The following is a 19393-nucleotide window of genomic DNA, read 5'->3' as shown; positions in this document are numbered from 1 at the left end:
CTATATTTTTTGATCATCCCTCAACATAATACTTTTTAGATCATTTTATAGCTAATACATTCCAGCTCAATTTTGCAGATATAAAATTTGGAAATATAACACCATATATTAAGACCCAAAGTATCATGGATCAAATGGAATGTATTAGAAATCAGATTTCAAATGAACAAAAAAAATTAAGTAGGATTCATAATTTTGGAGGTACTAAATTAGAAGAACAAAATTTGAAATCCTATATATACAATGGAATACTAACTGGCAATGAGAAAAAATGAAATATTGCCTTTTGTAGCAACATGGATGGGACTGGAGAGAGTTATGCTAAGTGAAATAAGTCATACAGAGAAAGACAGATACCATATGTTTTCACTCTTATGTGGATCCTGAGAAACTTAACTGAATACCATAGGTGAGGGAAAGGGAAAAAAAAAAGTTACAGAGAGGGAAGGAGGCAAACCATAAGATACTTAAAAACTGAGAATAAACTGAGGGTTGATAGGGGGTGGGAGGGAGAGGAAAGTGGGTGATGGGCATTGAGGAGGGCACCTGTTGGGATGAGCACTGGGTGTTGTATGGAAACCAATTTGACAATAAATTTCATATTAAAAAAAAAAGAATCGAACTCAAATGTATTTCTATACAGTTATTAGGAGCAGAAGTGGGATAGATGAACCCTGCCAGTAATTTAACGCCCGTAGGTATAGCACTCAGCCAAGGGTAGTTTGGTTGGTGAATAAATACCTCAGCTTTCTCTATGCTCTGGGCTCCATGCTGTCTCCCAGAGGTTCTCGCTGGGATAAAGGCCCAGTTGGCCACAGCAATAATGCTCATCAATGCCTTTTTATTGGTCTTTTGCCTTTCTCTCTCTCACTTCCCCATTCTCCTATCATTCCCCTATATTATCCTGGATGCACCTCTCAATTAAGCTTCACACATGATAAATTTTCTATCAACTAATGTTTCTAAGCAGGACCTAAAAATATGCTAAAGCTGAAAACAGAACTGTGCTCATATAACAAATCTTCCTAGCATATTAACAAGATTGTTGAAGTTTGGATATAATTCTAAAGGAGATTTCTGAGACACATTCTGGCTCTATCCACAGTTAAAGCTTTAGCCTAATCTCCTTGTAAATATACAAGACCATCAATTAGGGTAAAAAAAAAGGCAAACTCTACAATTTTTATTTTTCAATATAAAATCATATTTTTATGAGATATATAGAATACGTGTGTCTTCTTTTAGTTATAATAGAAAATACTTAATTTTTATTAAACTATCATTTTTCTTTGTGGTGTTTTTATAATATATATATTTTTCTTCCCTTTTTTCCTTTTCTCTTTGATTATTTGTGTCTTTAACTGTGAGAAAGTCTGTAGTTTTTACAAAAATTGTGCTGTTTTTATAAGGCTCCCCAAATGATTTCAGAATGGGTTGGAACATAAAAAAAAAAAATAGTAACACTAGAAATAGGAACATAAACAGTATTACACTACATGATTTTGCTAGCAATTATTTCCTGTCAAGGACCCAAGATATCATCTAGTTTGTAACTCTGTCAGTGTATAAAATGTTCTGCAACCAATTTCTCCAAACAATATTATTCCTCTTGTGGAGGAAAAAAAATGGGTAGAAGTTGGCCATCAGCAACTCCAAAGCACCTAGAGAATGACTAGAGCAGATATGGGAACAACATTTCAAATAAAGCATCCATACTGAACAACTAACTTTTATATATACATATCAATGATTTCTAAGTTACATTGAATAACTTAGAGGTAACTTACTTCAGTTCTTCTTAATTCAACTACATGGTCAACTAGAGAAAGAACTCCTAACATTAGCCAATGAAAGTAAAACAAAACAAAACAAAACAAAACAAAAACAAACAATAGTCTCAAAAATGCATAAAGACCCAGGCATTCTAATATCTGCAAAAGAATATTAGAATCACTGCTGATCAGTTTTTCTTTCCCCTCTACCTTCACTTCCTGCCTTCACATACAATCATTTTTTAAAAATGCATAAGCAAGGAGCATTCAAGACTATTGCTTCAGAGCAGGACTTAATTCAGAGGTCTGAACATATTTTTCTTGGTTTATTTTTTTCTTATGTCCTAGTTGGAGTTGTTAATTACAGTATACCATTACTATAGACTGACTACTATATGTGATTTAGAAATTCACATTTCTACATTAGTTGAGGGGCAGTTGAAACAAAATTGATATTATGGAGAAATATAGGAACAACTCTAGAAAAAGCAGAAAAAAGTTGTCCAATTTAGAATTTCTCTTTTTCAGTACAATTATAGAATCATTCACTTCCAGTTAGTGCAAATATATTGCTCAGAACCATCTGTCATTCAGGTTGGTTTTGTTTTTCCTTTCATTTCTAGTCAATGGAGGAAACCTTGAGAGAATAAGCTTTGAACTGAGAGATAACTTACAGTGGTAGAGAAGAAGCAAATTAAGGAGTTCAGGGACATGTTCATAGAACTTTAGTACATTCTCAGAGTTTGCTACATCCAAACTATACCCAATTCATAGCACAATACTGATGGGGGTAAGTCCTACTTTGTGATGAGGAAGTTTAGAAAGCATCAGCCTCCTTAGGAATGAATACCATGCATGCCAAATCATCCAAAGTCTCGCAACCAGATGTTCAGTCTCAACTGAAGCCCTATGGCATTAAACAACTTTCTCTCAAGTTATTATCTGAGGTTACTTTGGCTTTGATCCAAAATATCCTACTGGCAATTGCTTAACCTCCATAGAAGACCTGGATATGTCACATATGCTTAAGTTACTCTATTAAGTGAAAGGTAAAAAATGGCAGAGAAGGTAAATAACAAAGGATCTTTATGAAATGCACCAATACTTTTTCAATTTGTCCAATCAAAAGAAACTTCTGGGAAAAATATATATTCTCAGGTTCACAGTGAAATATCCTGATTTAGCATTTCTGTGGTAAAAATAAGATAATAGAAATATTTTCAAAGAGCCATATGTAATGATTGTGATCACTTTGGGAAGACCAAAAGACCATTTGCAAATAATTGCTTATTAAGTTTGTCTTACTATTGAGTATATTAATCATAATCGTGACAATCCAGGTTCAGGTGATTAAATGCTCCCAGTTAGGTGTACCACAGCAGGATGTTGCTAGCCCCACTGAATTCTGGGAGCTCATTTCAATTGCTTCTTTTCCAAACTATACTCCCACAGATTCTCTTTCCTACAAAACCTGACCCAATGGGCATACTAGACATGAAAACACATGATTCTTCCACATTGAATATGGCATGTGTATGTGTATATGTGTGTGTGTATGCATGTGTGTGTGTTTAAATATGCTAAGGTTCTCTATAGTGTACTTCTGTTTCCAAATTCAGTGAACTTTCTTGTGGATTAACTTGATGTTTCAGCAGTATTTGATACATTTATGTAGAGCAATAAACACTAAATAATTTTTCATTGTTTTAATGCTAACATCTAAACCCACTGTAGTAGTTATATCTCCAAGTATATATGTAATCTGGCTATGTCTATCAATCTACTATCACTCTAACCAAAGTTATTATCATCTCTTCCTTCCAAAGTGATGCATTTGCTTCCCTCTTGCCCATCTGTGAGATACATAGATGTAGCCAGAATCTTCCTTTACAAATCAATAATGAGAACATTAGGGGTGTCTGAGTGGCTCAGTAGGTTAAGTGGCTGCCTCTTGGTTTCGGCTCAAATCAAGATCTCACGGTTCATGGGTTCGAGCTCCGTGATGGGCTCTGAGCTAACACCTCTGAGTCTGGAGCCTTCTTCGCATTCTGTGTCTCACTTTTTTTCTGCCCGTCCTTGGTTTCTCTCTTTCTCTCTTTCAAAAAATAAATATGTAAACATAATAAAAATTTTAACAACTAATGATAATATTTTTTGTTTTTGTACAAACCTCCCATGGATGCCCATCGCCCCTGGAATAATCTCCAAACTCTTTAGCAAAAGCTTGAAGTGGACTTCCAGTTTAGCCCCTGTCTCTCTTTCAGCCTGTCACTCATCACTCTCCCTCTTGTTCAGTCATTGTATATAGCATGCTGTCCCTTAAACAAGGATACAGACATGTTGCTCCAACTGGTTAGATTAGTCTCTTTGTGTTTTCCTCCCACTACATTTATTTGAACGACTTTCTACTTGAGATCCTCTAAAATACATGTGTCAAGAAGAAGACTATGCTATAATACCAATCACACTTGAAAAGACTTATTCAGTGTCAGAAGCTCCATGAGATAAGAGAACTCGCTTGCTCACCAGCACCTGGATAATTAGCTGCACAAATTAGGTGCCAATATGTTTGTGTCGAATATCTTTTTTCCCTAATATCTTATTTCATTCTTTTTCATCCAGTTATTACAGCTCTGCATCTAAATGCATTATAAATGTGTTAACACATAAACATTCAGGTATTTCCTCACTGGCCAACTCACTTTAGAATTTTAAGACTTGAATTCTGACCTGTCTATCATGAGTTAATTGGAGAGTTTTCCTTCTTATTCTCTATTTAATGTTTGAGAAACATTAACATTAAAAAAATATTTCTTACTAAATTTTTTTAATGTTTATTTATTTCTGAGACAGAGAGAGACAGACCATGAATGGGGGGGTCAGAGAGAGAGGGGGTCACAGAATCCGAAGCAAGCTCCAGGCTCTGAGCTGTCAACACAGAGCCCGACGCGGGGCTCGAACTCAAGGACCGTGAGGTCATGACCTGAGCCGAAGTCGGATGCTTAACTGACTGAGCCACCCAGGCGCCCCTAATGTTTGAGAAATATTGATGTGTTCCCTACATGATTTAATATGCTGGTTGGTATTAAACAATTACTTAAACTACAGATACAATCAATGTCAGGGAACTTACAGCAGTTCGGTTACACATTTTCCCAAGTACAACCGAGAGCTATTAAAATTCTCTAATAAACATTCAGAAAACCAGCCTATGCACACAAATAAGAGACAGCTCAAAATAAGACTAATACCATAAACCCAGTGAGTCTCATTTCTTTTGCTCTAATGAGGATTGTGTGGTGAAGATACAAAATACTCATTCCCATGTGAAACTAAGATTATGTCAGAAAAACAAATCGCTGTAGAATTTCATAGAACAAGAAACTATTTGCTATATTTTTGAACTGTCACTCTGTTTAGCTTTAATATCCAAAAGGTAGATGTTGGTTGTCATCAAATTCGCAGTGAGCTCCCCTTCCTCAGTTTAATAAAACACATCAGAAAGCAATTAAGAATAACATTATTTGAAACACCTTAATATGTTTTGTTTTATTAATAAGTTTTGTACAAATTGCATTATTCTGCTTGTCGTTAGAAATAAATTACTTGCTGTAATCTCACAAGTGACGATGACAAAGTAGGGTTCCAAGAAACCTTTGCTTCTTAGCCATGCTGCCATAGATTAATTGGTAATTTAAGGGTATATTGTGCTTACACATTCCTTTCCTTGAACATTTTCCAAATAAGACATTTTTTCACACTGGAATTTGGTATGCAAACATGTAGTCGATGATACTAATCTCTACATAATGGTATACAATGCTTAAAGAAAATTTTGATGGCCATTTGGTCACGACAAGGGATGGGAAATAGCAAAAAAAGTACACCCACATTATAGTTAAACTTAATGATAAGTTCCAATAAAGTTAAGTCAGTGAAATGTATGTTAGTTCCTGGGTTGAGTGAGAACTTGCCTATGCATGAATGCAGTACATCTAGTGTTTTCCAGCTTATGTATCAATAATAAAATATATTAACAGGAGAAAGGTACTGAAGTACATTTGATAAATTTTAGATACAGATATAGATATAGATGATATAGATATATATACAGATATAAATACAGATACAGGTATATAGATAGAGAGAGAGAGAGAGGGAAACAGAGAGTAACCGAGAGAGAAAGATCTAATTATGAAAGAATGATAGAGTAATTATATATCTTATATATACATATATATACATATATCTTTGTGGAATAATTATTATGCGCAGCAAAACAAATTATGTAAAACAAGCATTATGTAAAACAATAGTTAAAGAGCTTAGTGTGCAAATCCATGAAGATAAATGCACTATTATGTTTATTGCAGTATTATTTATAATAGACAAATATGGAAACAACCCATGTGTCCATCAATAGATGAATGAAAAAGTAAGATGTGGGTATATACATATACATATATATATATATATATATATATATATATATATATATATATAATGAGATATTACTCAGCCATAAAAAAGAGTAAAATGTTGCCATTTGCCACAGCATAGATGGACCTAGAGAGTTTAATGCTAAGTGAAATAAGTCTATCAGAGAAAGAGAAATACCATACCATTTCACTCCTATGTAGAATTTAAGAAACAAAACAAGCAAACAAAGTAAAAAAAGGAGACGAACAAATCTGACTCAGATACAGAGAACAAACTTGTGGTTACCAGAAGTGGAGGTGAGTGGAGGGATGCGTGAAATAGGTGACGGAGATTACGAGTAGACTTTTCACGATGAGCACTTGAGTAATGTATAGAATTGTTGAAACTCTCTATTGTACACCTGAAACTAACATCACACTGTACATTAAGTATATTAAAACTAAAACAAAACAAAACAAAAGAAAACAAACAAACAAACAAACAAAAAAAACATGGACACCGGGCTGGCTCAGGAGGTAGAGCATGCGACTGTTGATCTCAAGTTTCTAAGTTCAAGCCCCACAGGGGATGTAGAGATTACATAAAAATAAAACATGAAAAAAAAGAGCCTCTGTGCAAGGGAATGGTGACTGGAAATGTGACCAAACAGTTCTCACCATTTATTATTTAATGTATGTTGAATGACATTGATATGAATTATCTTGCACATCACAGTGGGATCACAATTTAGGAGGTTTACTAAGAGAATGTATGTGCTACTTAATTGGTTATTCATTAAGATTAGCCCAAATATCTTTATAGCCAATATCTCTTTCGGTCACTTAAAGCTATCTTGACAGAGTTTTTTTCCTACAAAAACTATCTTCTGATAGATTCTGTTTTAATTTTCAAACTGAGAATCCAAACTTTGCTGGCACATGAGTTCAAGCCAGAGTTTCCTCGAAGATATTTTTCCCCCATTAAAATAAGAAAAAATGGTGAAGTATGTGAAATTTCTCCTAGGTTTTCTGCTGTAGGCCCTAAGTTCTTTTTGATCCTGGGAAGGTGCATATGCTAATTTTCATAGCTGGTTCAAATTTTTACACTCCTTATTCAGAAATAATAAAAAAGAACCTTATCGAAAATGCATAAATTACTTTAAAATAGACTACGTTTTTTACCATACATATGTCTATAAAAAGTAATTGAAATTTATTGCCATCATTGCAATAAAAGGGTTATTATCAGGGGGTGATGGCTATGCAATGATTTTCTAAATAATTATTTTTAAGGAATAAGCATGTTACTATTTTTATTATTTTTGTTAATGTTTATTTATTTTTGAGAGACAGGAAGAGACAGAGCATAGTTGGAGGAGGGGCAGAGGGAGACACAGAACATGAAGCAAGATCCAGGCTCTGAGCTGCTAGCAGAGTCTGATGCGGGTCTCAAACCCATGAACCTTGAGATCATGGCATGAGCCAAAGTCCGATGCTTAGCCGACTGAGTCATCCAGACGCCTCAGGAAATATGCATTTTACAATTCAGTTTGTGTGATATAATTTTTACGTTTACTGAGCTGTTTATATGGTAGAGATTTGTTTTCTTCTTGGAATCACTATTTTATAACCACTCCGTATATATTATATTGTTTTTCTAATCATGCCACAAAGAACTATTACCACTACTGTCAGTTTCTCAAGATTTTCTCAGTTTAGGTCTTATTTCTACTGTAACACTTAACCTTTCACTTAAAATATCATTGTGTTTTCCTCAAAATATCATGTTTCTTTAATGAGCTCTGAACATCATAGGCTAAAACTTTTGTTTGGCCTAAGTTAGTTAGGTGAACAATTATGGTGTCATTAAAATGCAAAGCCTTCATCCTCCTGACGATTTTCTAGTTGTTTATGTGGGCATGATGTCTTTCCTCATTGCAGAATCGAAGCCCAATACTTTTTTCAATCTATGTAAAATATACGACATTTTAAGGTAGCTCACATTCTATGCCATTTCATGGTCACAGAAAGAATTGCCTGGCACTTTCCTCTTAGGATTCTTCTATATAAAATTGCATAGATTTATGGTTATCCAATCTAAAGAACTCTTGGGTATAAAGGTTTTGACTTACTGCCTTCTGAACAGCCACAGATTCATATCTGTAAATGGCAAAATCTAGTTATATAGATCATTAATTTGACTATGCTTGAGAAGTAGTGATACCAGTAGGCCTAAATCACTTCACTGAGTCCTTGATCCAGCATAGAATCTTCACTGAAAGCGTTTTCTGTGATGTATTTTCAATTTTAACAATTTCAGTTCACTTGAATATGCTCGCAAAATACGTAATACCCTTCTGTTGGAACAAATGGCTGAAGTATGACTCCCACTCTTCTTCTAAATATATATCTGCCGGACTTCTGGGTGGCTCAGTTGCTCAAGTGGCTGACTCTTGGTTTCTGCTCAGGTCATGATCTCTCAGTTTGTGAGTTTGAGCCCCACATCGAGCTCCACGGTGACAGTGAGGAGCCTGCTTGGATTATCTATCTCTCCCTCTGTCTCTGCCCCTCCTGCACTCTCTCTCTCTCTCTCTCTCTCTCAAAATAAGTAAATAAACTTAAAAATAAAATACACATCTGTAAATTATAGTCTGAACTGCATAGCATGTTGCAACATGTTGCAATAAACAGCCACAAACATCTCTGACCTCACCATGACAGCACAAAACACTTTCCATCCTGGCCCTTTAGTGGTCTGGAAAATTCAAGAGTCTTAGAAATTTGCTTCTTTTATTTTTTTCTTTGCACCACAATCACAGACAAATGGGACCAGAGATGAGGCCATTCACTCAGATTCACACCTTTTCTTCTGGAATAGTACTAACACAATCTTCTGGAAACAAAACCACTCTGAATTATGTCATTTTATGACATAAGCGTTTTATTTTTGTTTTTAGATTCAGAATATATTGATTATTTGGGGGAAAAACCCAATTATTTCTGTGCTTTAGTTCTTCATTGATTTTTTTCCCTCCAACACATTTTTATTGAGCCACAGAAGTTCTTAAGTGCGAAAAAACAAATTACTGAATTCCCTGAAAAACTTGATTGCTATGGAATCAGGAGGCATTGTATTAATGTGCAATGTCATATGTCAAAATAATGTCAAGTTAAATCAATTTTCTTGATATGCTTCGTTGCTTTGTCTTTAATACAACATAGATCATTTACTTGATTTCATTTGTTATATTGTTACAATGCTTAATGTAAATCATTTTTGATCAAACTTTATTACAATTTGTGAGACTTCTTTACACTATCTACTTTAATTCAATTGGGGGTTATATTTTATGTGCATCTGCTGCTACTCTGTCATAATGTTGTGGGATAACTGAATTGTTATCAAACATTTATTAAATTAACATAGAGGAACAGAAACGCATATGTGCCTTAAACTCGGATGTTGGACTAGTGAAAACATACAGCCAACTTTGGTAAATAATAAAATATTCACTGTGAACTTTATTTTCTAAATTACAATTTAAAGGGGCACCTGGGTGGCTCAGTGGGTCAAGCGTCCGACTTGGGCTCAGGTCATGATCTCGCGGTTTGTGAGTTCGAGCCTCGCGTCCGGCTCTGTGCTGACAGCTCAGAGCCTGGAGCCTGTTTCAGATTCTGTGTCTCCCCCTCTCTCTGCTCCTCCCCCGCTCATGCTCTATCTCTCTCTCTGTCAAAAATAAAAATAAAACATTAAAAAAATTAAAAAAAATAAATTACAATTTAAAAATATTTCCTTAATATCTTATGTGTAAAATGCTATATTTGTCAGAGCACATCTACACATAGGGTATGGTGACATGTGCTTCATTTTCATAACTGGAGTTGACTTGATAAGCTGCCAATGATTCGGATGGTAATGAGCAGGCAATTTCAGATCAAGTGCAATCAGCCAACAATTCATATAACGTTTCAAACCTTTCCTTCTCAGAATATTAAGCTAGACAATATGGTGGAGTTACTGAACATGTTCAAATATGAGGTAAATTTCTCTAATGACATAATTGTGGAACTTGAGAAGAATTTGAAGTGAGATCAGTAACTTTGTTGTTACTTCAAAGGCACTTGTATGAGAAAGTAATGCATTGAAAACCAAGGGAGAGACCCACCAACGTGATTACTTTAAAGCGACCCAGTGTTATTTATAGTTTCAACAAATTCTCTTTATGATAATATACAAAAACACAGACTTGTATATCAAATATTGTATCATGATACTGAAGGGAAACATACCTGAAAACCTTGTAAGTTTTTAATATACTCAATTCTAGAATCCTCTAATAGATAGCATTTTGTTATTTAGAAGAGATAGCTTTTGAAGTTATACATAAATTTGAGGAAAACTTTTTTTTTTCTGTCTGGATAGACAAAGGTATCACTTTTGTGTTTTTTCCAATCATGATTTACCATTCTTCCATAAAGCAGTTAATTATTTCCTAGGTATGAGTAAATTGCTATTCTCCTGAAAGTAAGTTATTCTTGTTAGGAAAGTAATAGTACAAATGTTAAAATGTATTTATGTCCAAAAGTTGATAAAATATGAATTTTAATACTGTTTTATAACGAAGAATTTCCAATAAAGCATTTGTCAGTACACTACAAGTTCATAGAGACAGAAGTGTGTATTAAATAGTATTAAGTAACCTCTCGTTTTAACAGATTAACTTGATATAAGTAAAGCAAGGCCATTTATATTAATTCATTCATTCTTTCCACAAATATGACCACAATTATATTCCAGACATCATGCTTTTAGCTGGAGACTCGAAGAGGAATCCAGTGAAGTACTTATCCTCAATTAGCTTATTATCTAGGGCAGAAGACATTTATAAATAAATCATTATTGAAACAAGTGCATATTCAGAGACCAATAAAATTTAGGAATCCTCTCCATTGTCTGCACTAGAAGACAATGCAATGCTGTGAAAAAGAGTGACACCGTGAAGTAGGAAGAAGTTAAACTGAAGAAATTTTGAGCAATTCACATAATTATACCCAGCCAGTCGGCGGAAACACAAGTGCAAAGTTCTAGGGCCATGTTTGAACTGAAACACGGTTTTGGAAGAAAAAGAAGTTCATAAGTGACAAACCCAGCTCGCAATTTGTGAGTTTTGTGAATTTATGCAGAACAGTTACCGAGCTAAAACTCAATGCCTCAAGCTAAAAATAGTGATGGCAATAGTAGGCCAAAAATACATCACGTCCTCCCTTTGGCAGGAGGGGACTGTTTCTGTCACCGTGTAGCTCGGTTGGCTGTGACAAACAGTGCAGCTGAACTGATGCCATGCCAGTTTGGGGTCCAGTATTTAAGGTGGATGGCAACAACAGTTTGCTCCTTGGAAGCCCTGAGCCACTATGTATAAACTGTGACCACCCTGCTGAGTCACCTTACAGCAAGTTCAACTGTCTAGTCTGAGAAGCTCTGCAAATACATGGAGAGGGATAGCGGTCTGGATGACACTAGCTTTCCTACCATCATGTTACTAATCATACATGTGAATAAAGTCTCTTGGACTCTCTATATATGAGAGTCACCAGTTGGATACCACCCAGTTAATGTCAGGTGAAGCAAAAGCATTGCTCAGTACAAAGTTTTAACCCACCACATCATGATAGTTTAAAAAATAAAATTTGTTTACTATGTTTTAGCTATATTCCCACACGAATCGGTAATTGAGACAAGGACACCTAAGAGGATCTTGGGGATCTTGGGTTATGTTGAAGTTTATATAAGACGATATGTGTAAAATTTTTAGCATCACATTCAAATCCCTAGAAAATGTAGCTCCTAATTGATAAGTTGGCCAGTACTATCGTGAATTTAAGAGTAGGAAGACCACAAGGTCCTGAATGGAACTCTAATCAGCACTGACATTATTAGGTTGTTGGCAAAAGGAGAACCAAGAAAAGACATACAGACAGATGGAGATAGAGAGCTCCAGAGAATGAGAGGGAGGGAGAGAATGAGGAGAGGGAGAGAGAGATAATGAACAGGGAACGAACAGATTCAGAGAAGTCTGATGTCTCAAGAGCAAAGGAAGATTACAATTAAGTGGGAAGGACTAAGGTATTTCCTAATACTACTGAAGAGCTTAGGCTGCAAATGAGAAATAAATGGGAGTGGAGGAAGTTGAGATTTTGAACATATGGGGTTCAGGCATCTCTTTTAAGAGTGACTAAGAGGTGTGACTGGGTGGCTCAGTAGGTTAAGTGTCTGATTCTTGATTTTGGCTCAGGTCACGATCTCACTGGTCACGCATCTGGCTCCATGATGACAGTGTGGAGCCTGCTTTAGATTCTCTCTCTCAGCTCCTCCCCCGCCATGTTCTCTCTCTCTCTCTCTCTCTCTCTCTCTCTCCCCATCAAAATAAATAAACTTAAAAAAAAACAGTGAATAAGAAGGATAAATGTATCTTTTTTAAAGGTAATACCAAATTGGTCCTCCTTGAAAGGTGACAACAGAATCTGAAAGTAATAGACCTACATTAATCAAGACAGTGTGGTATTGGCAAAAGAATAGACAAATAGATCAAAGGAACAGAATAGATGGCCAAGAAGTAGTCCGCATAAATACAATCAACTGACCTTTGACAAAGCAGCACAGGCAATAATCCAATACAGCAAAGACTGTCAAAAATGGTGTTAGAACAACCGCACAACAACATGAAAAACAGCGAATCTAGATAGACATCTTACAGTCTTCACAAAAGTTAAGTTAAATTGGATTGCAGACTGGGGTGCCTGGGCGGCTCAGTTGGTTAAGTGGCTGACTTCGGCTCAGGTCATGATCTCACGGTTCATAGGTTCGAGCCCGTGTCAGGCTCTGTGATGACAGCTCAGATCCTGGAGACTACCTGAGATTCTTTGTCTCCTCCCTCTCTCTCTGCAACCCCCCTCCCCCCCGCTCACATTCTCTCTCTCTCTTTCTCACTCTCTCTCTCATAAAAAAAATAAACATTAACGGAAATTAAAAATAAATAAAATAAATCACAAACTTAAATGTGAAATGCAAAAGTATAAAACTCCTAGAAGATAACATAAGAGAAAATCTAATGCTTGGGGTTTGGCAATAACTCTATAGATATAACACCAAAGGCATGATTCATAAAAGAAAGAATTGATAAGCTGAACTTCATTAAAATTAAAAACTTTTTTCTGAAAGACAATTTCAAGAGAATGAAAAGATAAGCCACAAACTGGAAGAAAATATTTTCAAAAGATCCATCTGACAAAGGACTATTATTCAAGACATACAAAGAATTCTTAAAACTCAACAATAAGAACAAAAAAAATTAAAAATGGGCCAAAGACCTCAACAGACATCTCACCAAAGAAAACATACAGAAGGCAAATAAAAATATGAAAAGATATTCCACATCCTAAGTCCTCAGAGAAATGTAAATAAAATATAGTCGTTATAATTTGAGGCAATCAGAAATATGAATTTTTTTCAAATATGTTCATCAAATAGAGTTGAAGTGATTTCACTATAATTTATTATACCATCATAACGTAAGAATTGGCCGATTTTTTTCCACACATATATCTGATCTTCATGGAATATTTTTTTTCTTTTAGATTTGTGTTGTTAAAATAAAGATAAATGTTTTTAAATCGGCTGCACAAATATCTGTAGGAAAGTAAAACTAAATTAAAAAATATAATCAGGTGTCACAATTACAGAAAAACTGATTTAGTTTTTTTTTTCTTGTAGGGGAATATAAAATATATCATTAATTCACTCAAAGTAAATGAGGTCATAGAGAATAAAACTAATAAAATGCCAAAATAAAAATTATTCTTCAATTTTGTGTTGCAGTGAGCGATGAAGGAGTGTGGGGCAAGCTGAGGGCAAAGTACAGGCTAACAGCACCCCCCCACCCCTGCCAGCCCAGGTGGGATATGGGTGATACTCTTCAGACACTCCTGGCTACCCAAGAACAAAAGAAAGGGGTTAAATACTTGCCATGGTGATAAGGTAACCTAAGGCAAATGAAAATTTAAATTCCCTTACTGCCTATAGTCCACTGATAAGTCCTTGAAACAGGTAGAGTGGCCTCCTTCTAGGAACTCAGCTGCCTCGATGATGCCACTTTGCTAGGGGTAAAGGAAACTTGACTTAACATTATCCTGACTCCCCCAGGATCCTATAAGTCTACTTTAACATGTACAAATTTCTTTGGAAACTTCCTTTATCTCATCTCCCCTGAGATATATGCTGGCATTCATAGTTAGGCTTATGACACCCTGATTTGCATCTGAAGGGTCTTATGACTGAGGTTTTACCAAAAGGTAACAAATGGTGGTTTCCTCAAAGCTAGCCCCTCAAGGTCCTGGAATCCTTGCTTCCAAAATCTTAGGGACTTACTCTATCTTAACCCTCTCACAGCCTGAAGGTCTATTATCAGTTACCCCCCTCACAATCCCAGTGCAGGTCTTTGTGCCCATGAGTCCTGTCCTAATGTTTAATAAAATCACCTTTTTGCACTTAAAAGACGTCTTCAAAAATTCTTTCTTGGCCGTCAGCTCCAAACCCTCCACCATCACCCCAAAACCCCATCAGTCAGTAGGCAAGAGAAAAAAAGCTAGAGAAAGAGGCAAAGTATTTCAGCTTACCAAAAAATCACTTTTACCTGAGAGATAAGAGTCCCAACTCATTTACAAAATTACATTCATGTAATTCGAAAAAATAATGACATTCTTTTCAGAAATGTAAAGATACAATTTGAGACTGCATTTATTTAATGTACTCTAATTCCTGTTTAATTGGTGAGCATTTGGGAGTTTCCACTTATATTTCTAATATGAAACGTCTTAAATTAACTTTCTCCTAAATTAAATTAGTAATCTCTCCTAGATTATAAACTGCATGACAAGTACGGCTTTTGAAAATATTCTGTTCACTCATAAAATCCTAGAAGCTAGGACATTTCCACATATGTAGTACACATTCAATAAATATTTGCTAAGCACATTATATCCTTTTCACAATTTCCACCACATATGATTACATCTTATTAAATAAAAGTTGATTGCAACCCAAGGTCTAGAAATTTTTCACTTCTGGTTTATAAAATGGGTGGAGGCATTTCAAACTACACGATTTTCCAGAATGTTTTTGTTATATTTTGCCATTTCTAATTCTTGCACCTGTATCAAAGGAACAATAGAAACAATACTGTTTATAATAAATAGCACTCTACATTTGGGAAAGGAATTTGTACTGTTTATTTTAACGAGAAGGAACATTTCAATGTCCGTTCTGATCAAATAGGAAAAAAACCCTTAAAATTCATTACAAGTCAGTAAGAAAATTCATTACAAGTCAGCAAAATACAAAAACAAAGATCCATAATGCTCTTTTAGAGTAGCAATAAGCACTTATAAAATACAATTAAGAAAAATTTCACTCAAAAGTGTTAAGAAGTTCAGAAACAGTGATGGAAAATACATGATTGATATACGAAGGAAGGTACATTTATTTAAAGAAAATCCATATTTGTGACATGCTGGGAAAGACAAAGTTGTGCTACGCCTCGACAGTATTCATGGAACCATGCCTTGTTAGTACCTCCTTAGACAGATAGACACAGCTTGACCAGCACAGGCTGATACAGATTTCCTCTGCTATCCCAAAGCAGAGTGTTTCTATGAAACCTTTCATAAGTTGAAATGGGTAAAGGGAAGAAGGAAGAAATGATTACCATTGATTTACATGAAAAAACATTTTGAGCATTCCCAGACCCTAAAAATAACCTTGCTCAGGATTTTTTTAGGCTTTTCTCCATCTTGCATGGGATGCCTAGAATAAATCGAGATAAAGCACAGGTGCTTACAGTCCCAGTTCAAAGCTGGGCTTACTGCTGAGGTGCTAAGCATAGTTGGAGGGAAGGAGAAGGGTGGCATCACTCTTGCTGCTGAGGGTGCACCCTGCGTCTATAATGGCCGGATGCAAAATAAATGCTAAATACTATTTTGCCTTTTGCTTTCTTTTTGTAAGAGCGAAAATCCTCTATTTCTTTCAGTTACAGAACACAGGTGCTAATGTAGATCTTTCATAAAAGCAAGGAGGCATAACAAACTTTTGAAAAGTGGGGGATACTCATACCCCTGAACTGATCAACTCAGAGTAATTAGCTTCCCAAGTGGTCTTTCTTTCCTTCTGTCCTCCTTTCTTTTTTAAAGATAAATAATCAAAGGCTTAAGCCTTAAGTACACAAAAGAGGAAATGTGCATAACAGCAGGTAATTTTTAAGAAGTTTTTTCTAATGTTTATTTTTGAGAGAGAGAGAGCAGGGAGGGGCAGAGAGAGAGGGAGACACAGAACCTGCAGGCTGCAGGATCCAAGCTGTCAGTGCAGAGCCCCACGCGGGGCTCGAAATCAGGAACCGCGAGATCATAACCTGAGCCGAAGTTGGGTGGGTTAAGCTCCCGACTTCGGCTCAGGTCATGACCTCACGGTTGGTGGGTCCGAACCCCGCGTGGGGCTCTGCGCTGACAGCTCAGAGCCTGGAGCCTGCTTCGGGTTCTGTGTCTCCCTCTCTCTCTGCCCCTCCTCCGCTCACTCTCTGTCTCTCAAAAATGAATAAACGTTAAAAAAATTAAAAAAATAAAAGAAATTCATGAATATAGTTCCATAACATGGACAGGTGTTAATGGTACAGTAATGGTGCTCCAACACCAGAAACACATGCTACTTGAGGGTCATTTTTAATGAGTTTTGGGAATTGTAATTGACCCTCATCACAGGATGTTTTCCTCGAGAATTTTCACGAGAAATTCCAGTAGATAAATAATAAAGTAAGACATTTTCTTCCTGTGGGAAGGTAATTGTCCAAGTCTCCCTAATAAGTTCAGGTTTCTTTGTCATTTACCACTCACAGTAGCTACTACCTGGACTTTCAAATAATTGACAGTCACCAGGTCATGAACAGAGATTGGAAGACGATGGACTCGGATAAGCAAATCCTGCTTATTTACTTCTGTCCTGGTGGAAATAACCAGTAAAAATACCCACTGTGGCTCAACATATGGTATAGCCAATGGCAAGTCTTTATTGTGATCTATATTTGTCCCCTTCAGCCCGTTGATAAGAAATGCAGCCGATGAACATCAAGTTCTCACGACCCTCCTGTTAAATCACTCAACTTTTCTTAGGGGAGAAAGAGAAAAAGGTGCAGAAGAAAGTTAACATTCACTAGTAAGCACTTCCTCCAAAAGTGCGGAAGTTTTGGCAAGTAATTCTTCTCATGACATAATCAGAGATGTCGCTAAATCATTGCTGCTATTTTTCCTAGAAATGAATTTCATTTATAAATAAATTGGAAAATAGAATTGTATGTACACAAATAACAAATAATCCTTTCATTGAGCAGACTTTGGAATAATGAGTGGTTATAAATAAGCTGCTTCTTTACGCTGTATTACACATTTCACATTTTACATGCTGAGCATATATAGGTATCATAGTGAAATATCATAGGAAAAAAAAGGATGCGGGAAAAAAAGCTGGTTTTATAGCCAATAAACGTATTAACACTATAGGCAAGGCAGATTTTACTTGAAGGATTCTTTAATTGATAGTTATTTGCATTCTCCAATGACCTTAAAATCATTAAAAAAATTTTTTTTTATTATTTATTTTTTGAGAGACAGAGAGAGACAGAGTGTGAGCAGGGGAGGGACAGCACCATTACTGGACTAAAGTGAAATGCAACTGACTGAGCCACCCAGGCACCACTAAAATCACTTTGAAACATAAAGCTTCTGGGAAACAGAGAATATTACTATTTCATTTGCATAGAAATAAATGCCTATAAAATGGATATATAATCATTGATAAGGTTTTCTTTTCCATTTATCTGTAACATCAAAAGTTTGGAATGGAAATGTACATATATATGGACCTTGAACCCTAACATATTTTTATGCCTTTTTAAATGTATGATAAGGAAACAGGAAAGAAGTTAATTATTTTCACTGGAGCTCTTTAAAATGGCTGGTGGAAAAATCTTGTGTGTTTGTTTGTTTTACTTGTTTGCGTGTGTGCACATATATGCTCTAGTCTGCTTTACTATTTAAAAGATTAAAAGAAATTGGAGGGGCACCTAGGTGGCTCAGTTGGTTGAGCGCCATGATCTCATGGTCCATGACTTTGAGCCCACCTCGGGCTCTCTGTGCTGACAGCTCAGAGCCTGAACCTCCTTTGGATTCTCTCTCTCTCTCTCTCTCTCTCTCTCTCTCTCTCTCTGTCTCCCTCTCTGCCTCTCCCCTGTTTTCTGTCTTTCTCTCTCTCAAAACCAAACATTAAAAAAATTTTTAAAAATATTAAAAGAAATTGGAAATAAAACTTTGAATGTCCATATCTCAATTTTGGTAGAATAGCAAACTCAAGCAGGAAGTGGAAGAACACTTTTTTGATTGAACATTTCAAAATAATGTTTGGAAAATAAACAGGATTTCTTCAGTCAATGTAATTTTCAGCACCGAGGGAATATGTAGAGTGGGAAAGAAAGATTCCCAAGGGTAAATTTTCTGACATCAAGAATAATCTCCCTTTGGGAATTTAAGAGAAGAATTAGGCTCAATTAAATTATGTATAGGTTATGCAAAGAGGATAATTACGTTGCTCATTACCGTTGCAGTTTGGAATTGTAGCCGCCTCTCTTTCTACCGACACTGGAGATGAATTGGAAGGATGCCTTAATCATTTTCACATTTGAAAGTCCTCATTTTCTCTCCATGCTGGCAGCCCTACCTTCGATGGGTAATGCCTCTGCCTGTCCAGATGCACAATATGATCAGGACAGTCACATGCATTTGGTTGATCAACACAGAGTAATTGGCAGGCCAGTGGTCTTTCTTTCTGGCCCTCAGCTGTGTTATTCACTAACATTCTGCCTGTTGTTTTTAGTATTTCATATCAATGCCAGAAACTGTTCGTTTTTTTTTTTCTTTAGTTAGTAGGATAATTGTAGGTAAAAGCTGAAACAGCCAGCAAATATTGAAATAATTTTAACCCCCAGATAATATTCATTTTATCCTAGGCTGACAACTGTTAAGACTTCTATCTAACACGATGATTTAAAAAATCAACTTCAGGGTATAAAACGTGTCAATAAGCACCGGCCACGTGAACTCTGCCAA

The sequence above is a fragment of the Panthera tigris genome, chromosome C2, assembly GCF_018350195.1.
Source record: "Panthera tigris isolate Pti1 chromosome C2, P.tigris_Pti1_mat1.1, whole genome shotgun sequence".
NCBI classification, from domain to species: Eukaryota; Metazoa; Chordata; class Mammalia; order Carnivora; family Felidae; genus Panthera; species Panthera tigris.
The sequence above is the reverse complement of the archived record's forward strand: the minus strand, read 5'-3'. Positions refer to the sequence as shown.